Source organism: Cnephaeus nilssonii (genome assembly GCF_951640355.1).
Source record: "Cnephaeus nilssonii genome assembly, chromosome: 9".
Taxonomy (NCBI): Eukaryota; Metazoa; Chordata; class Mammalia; order Chiroptera; family Vespertilionidae; genus Cnephaeus; species Cnephaeus nilssonii.
In genome coordinates this window covers 79,351,204-79,356,745 of record NC_137080.1, presented here as the reverse complement: position 1 = coordinate 79,356,745, position 5,542 = coordinate 79,351,204, and the positions used below count along the sequence as shown (strand labels likewise).

The 5,542-nt window shown below is 44.6% G+C and overlaps 1 pseudogene across 1 annotated transcript; it reads left to right on the top strand.

The window, feature by feature from the left end:
- The first annotated feature begins 2,829 nt into the window (after nucleotides 1–2,829).
- Nucleotides 2,830–3,848, top strand: LOC307105453 (phospholipid scramblase 3-like; annotated as a pseudogene). Its single transcript has one exon. The product of its transcript is annotated as a phospholipid scramblase 3-like (transcript).
- Nucleotides 3,849–5,542: the final 1,694 nt, after the last annotated feature.

The window sequence follows — 5,542 nt, the reverse complement described above, 5'->3', positions numbered from 1 at the left end:
AATATTTAAGCTCCTTAACTGCAACATGTGCATTGTTGAATCACTGTGGCTTTGGAAGAAACAAAGTATTGTTTATTAGTTTGTTTATATTATTAGACCAAGAAATAACTCATATCATGTTTGCTCACAGTTTAATGTTTGAAGATGCTTGTATGCCCACTAATGTCAGGGGGGCAGAATATGAGGAAGTAGCTGGAATATTTGGTGACCTCTATTGTTACTCAATATCTACAACCAACAAAACCATGTTTTGATTTCAAGACAGGGTTATCATGATATAAATCTTAACTTTGCCTCAAATATAAGCATAATTATATAAATATTTAAATTTGCCTCACATAAGGGGGAAAATTCAACCAAATTTTCTTTAAGCTATATACAATCTATTTTAGTTTTATAAAATTTTCACTTTTAAATGGTATTCAAATCACAGATTTTTAAAGAAGTAATTCTGACATTTATATGTCTTTATTTTTACAGCTAGTTTAAAATTACTCAGCTTTGCATGTGATATAATGAAGATTTTATATTTCTGGCATTAAAATCTGAAAAACAAATTATTAAATCAGAGGGGGGATTTTTCTGCCTTCTTTTCTTTTTAAGAACCATGTTTTAGTTATAATATGACTCATAATTAGCAAAATGCCACCAGAATCTCCTTAAAAATAATACGCGTTCTAAATGAAGAATACCAAAGCAGTCACTTTTTATTTATGATATTAACTATAAACTTTCTATATAACACCCAGTTATACCTGAGAAAATTTTCCTCTTGCCTCTTATTAAAGTTGTAATTCTGGCATTTCCTTCTCTTTTGATTTTTAAGAGCACATTATAAAATTACTAGAGGCCCAGTGCACGAAATATCATGCACTGTGTGTGGGGGGGGGGGTTGTCCCTCAGCCTGGCCTGTGCCCTCTCACAGTCCAGAACCCCTCGCTTCTTACTGCCCACCTACAATGGAGGTGGGAGAAGCTCCTGCCACCCCGCTGCGCTCGCCAGCCATGAGCCCAGCTTCTGGCTGAGCAATACTCCCTCTGTGGAAGTGCACTGATCACCAGGGGACAGTTCCTGTGTTGAGCGTCTGCCTCCTGGTGGTCAGTGCATGTCATAGCGACCGGTTGTTCTGCTGTTCGGTCAATTTGCATATTAGGGTTTTATTATATAGGATGGTTAATATTTTTAAAATATGTGATCAACCTAATTAAGAACTTACTTTGCCCATGAATTTCTTTGGCTCATTACATTATATCTGTATATAAGAACCATAACAAAGGAAATTATTTTAATTCTAAAAATTCCTATAAGAATAACATTTTTCTGGCAGTGTTCGTGAATACTTGCAGATATGCCAAACATAAATCATGAGAGTGTGCTGTTTGTCAGGAAATTAGACCCAGAATAGGTTATTGTCAGGATTTAGCAGATGTGAGGTGACACAGGTCATATTCCCAGCTAGACTTGGCAATCCTTTGAGTAATAGAAAACAAGGCATGTTAACCTTGACTTAAGCTAGAATATATCTCTATATTTTATTTTCCTCACTAGCACATAGCAGTAACAACTTCTGTTGTCTTCTTAAGCCAATGACTATATCCAATTCTAAAGGTAAATAACCAATGTAGTAGGTTATATTTAACACCTGTGTTATGTGTAAACTGCCTCTTCAGGGACTTTATAGACAGAGCGGGGACATCTGACATGATGAAGGTGTTTATGATAGACAGAGAGCCATTATACTCACAATTTTATACAGTCCCTTTGATACTGTTAAATAACCTGGTTATTATTTAACAGAGAAGGAACAAAGGGGAGACTAGATAACATAGGCATGCCATTTATACAGCTTTGCCAGGAAGCTGCAGTTAACATTCTCCAATTCTGTTCCCCACAGATCAATGGACTGGGTGACATGGAAAGATGCTTATCTGTCGATCACACCTGAGAGCAAGTCAGTGGCCAGAATAGGTGTGGCCACTGCATGGGTGCAAAATCTGAAATACTTAACTCTTGAGCAAGGAAAGTTCTCTCTCTTGCCCTCTTGCACTCTTGGCCCTCTTGCTCTCTTGGGACTCCTGCTGCAGGGGGCACACTCCCCTACATTCACCCCCCCCACACACACACAATGGACTAATGGATTGTAATTAGCCTGATGCTACATGGGAACCAGCTCCCCCGTGGAACAGAGACTCTTGACACTGGCTTTGCTTTTGGCTCTGCTGGAGTCCCAGCTGCATATTTTCCAAGACTGGTTTAAAGACAATGGGACTTTGGAAACAGAGAAATATAATTCCATGCAAATAAAAACCCTTCATTCTCCCATGTGAGTCCTAGAAAATTCCTTTTCTAAAGATATCCCAAGAACTCCACTCCCACTAGCAATTCTACACACCCATACACACCTCTGGCAACACTTTTATGCCTAGATGATCTCTGTTACTATCCTGACCCGTTAACCGAGAACTTGTTTCTCTTTATTTTCTGCTTATAGACGTGTAAGTACGGTCATTATCAGCCCACTTATTTTAGGGGGACTAATTCTAAAATACCTTTTCTAAAATAAGAGATTTTTTGCCTTAGCTGGTTTGGCTCAATGTCTAGGGCGTCGGCCTGAGGACTGAAGGTCCCGGGTTCGATTCCAGCCAAGGGCACATGTCCTTGTTGCGGGTTCAGTACCCTTGGCGGGCACCTGGTGCAGCTGCCTCTCCAAGTTTGCCTGTTCATCTTTGTGTCTGTCTCTGTGTCTGTCAGGCTGTCCCCGAGCTTGCCTCCAGTTCTAGAACTAAACTTCTGGTATAGCAACAACCTTTGAACCCTCATCCCTTTCCTATGGAAGGGTACTTCCCCCCCACAGGCTACACCCCTTTGCCCCCTCCTCCCTACCCTGTGACCACTGGGTACCCGGGGCAGGTGTAGCATCTTGGGCCCAGACCAGCTCCAGTGCCCACCCACGTGCCTGCCCCTGTGCCTGGCTTTGCTCTCTTCCCTCACCTGTCCCCAGTGCCCTGGGACCTGCTGCCAGGCCTGCTGCCCCCCTCTTGCCACTGCCCAGGTTGCCTTCTGGCCTCAAATTCTTGGTGCCGATTGATCAGATTCTGATTCACCTGAGGGCTGGGCCAGTGGAAACGCTCCCAGGCTGGGAGACAAGTAACCGGTATGAACTGCGCTCAGGGGCTGGACAGCCCCTGGGTCAGGCAGCTGAAGAGAGCAACTGCTGTGCACATCTGTGCTGCGGGGCCCACCGGCCCCTTCGTGTCCGTCTGGTGGACCCTGGGGACCGAGAGATGGAAGTACAGTCGCCACCAGGCACCACCATTGGCCATGTGCTGCAGACCTGGCATCCCTTCCTCCTCAAGTTCTCCATTCAAGAGGCCGATCGCCATATGATCCTGCGAGTGGTGGGGCCCTGCTGGACCTGTGGCTGTGGCACGGCCACCAACTTTGAGGTGAAGACTCCGGATGAGTTCCATAGTGTGGGCCACATCAGCAAGCAGGGGGGCGGGGGGCAGGGACTGCTCCAAGAAGCCCTCACGGATGCAGGTGACTTTGGCTTGCAGTTCCTACTGGGTCTGGATGTGAGAGTAAAGGCTGTACTGCTGGGAGCCACATTCCTCATTGACTACATGTTCTTCGAGAAGCGAGGAGGCACTGGGCACTCTGCCATCACCAGTTAGATGGCATCTCAGGGTGAGGACTATCACCTCAGCCAGAAGTCAAGATGGTCACCTGGCCTGGCCTGGCCCCTCCTCAGAGGCAGCCCCTTTCCTCCATGTGCACTGCAGAGGACAGACAGGGATGCCTAAGAGGCTGGGCCATGGTGCCCCATCCCTATCTACTCCCCTGGCCTCCTTCACCTGTGGCCCCCACAGAAGGGTATGTATGAGAGCCCTTCCCCTTACCTCTCACCACTGTCTCCGGCCATCCCTCAGCACACAGGCATATCGGCTTTCAAACTTGCCCTACTCACTTCCTCTCATCCCCCTCTAGGTCCTCTGCTCTGGATGGGGCCTTTGGAATCCAGGGCTCTGGGGTTTTACAACAGAGCTGAGGTGGGAAAGGGCAAACAGCACCAAAGATGGCTGATATGGCCATGCACTTATGCCTCAGCTTGACCAATTAGGTCAGCCTCAGAACGTGGCACTCAGAAGGGATCCCAACTTCCCCAGCAACAGCTCTAGAACCTAGGCTCCAGTGCCAACCTCCTCTCCTCCTTGGCCCTCCCCACAGCTGGTGCTTGCTGCATCTCCCTGTGCCTTACTGAATCACCCCTTCCTTCCTTGTTCCTACAAAGGAGGCTGCATCTTTGTATGTTATATTCATATAAACTTGGTAACATTTTGGGAAAAAAAAATGATGACCAAGAGAACACCACAGTCAATGTCCGGAATCCGGCTCAGGAGAACAGAGAGAAGGGAGAATTCCATAGTTGGCAGATGCCAAGATATTTCTGAGTGACTGCCTGGCATGTGACAGTTGTGTGACTGCAGAGGAAGGAGTCCAAGTTTCTTAGCAGTGGTAAGGACCAGCGAGCAGGCGGGCGATAAGGAGCGAGGGGTTCTAGACTGTGAGAGGGATTTCCAACTGTCCAAGGCAGACATCCCCTGAGGGGTCCTGGACTGCGAGAGGGTGCAGGCTGGGCTGAGGGACCCCCATCCCAGTGCACGAATTTTGTGCACCAGGCCTCTAGTACTCTAGTATATATATATATATATATATATATATATATATATATATATATATATATACACACACACATATATATATAATTGATTTCAGAGAGGAAGGGATAGGGAGAGAGAGAGATAAGAACATTAATGATGAGAGAGAATCATCCATCAACTGCCTCTTGCACACCCCCTAACTGTGGATCAAGCCTGAAATCCGGTCATGTGCCATGACTGGGGATTGAATTGTGACCTCCTGGTTCATAAGTCAATGCTCAACTACTGAGCCACACCTGCCGGCCCCAACAGAGTATTTTAAATTTGATATCTGTAGTAATACATTTACATGCAATTTTAACTCATTTCTTTCAGCCTGGCAACTAAAAGGGAAAGAGATGGCAGGACAATAATAAGAGTTTGGAGATAGAAAGTATTTATTATGAGTCTTGTTTGAATAAGATGAATAATTATAAAAAGATGCAATTTTGTAATGAAATGAATTAAGTCTGACGATTGAGTTCTCCTTTTTCTCATTTGAAACATCTCATCAAAGCAGCATAACCTTCAATAGCCAACAAAGGGCTATTGCCAACTCAATGATCTCTTTTATTTATTTGATCTCAACTTTACCCTTCAAGGGAACTAGCCTTGTTGATATGTAAAAATTTGGGGAAAGAAAGTAAGAAAGCAAAACTGAATATGGATATTATTTAAGAAAAAAACAAACATAAAGGGCCCCAAATAGCCTCACTTATGCTGGAAGCCTATGATACAAAACCTAGATTTAATACCTAGCCTATTTGCAATAATAAATTTTTCCAGAAATGAAACATTAGTCAACCAGTCTGGAACTTTCTGGTCAATACTAATTGGGTAAT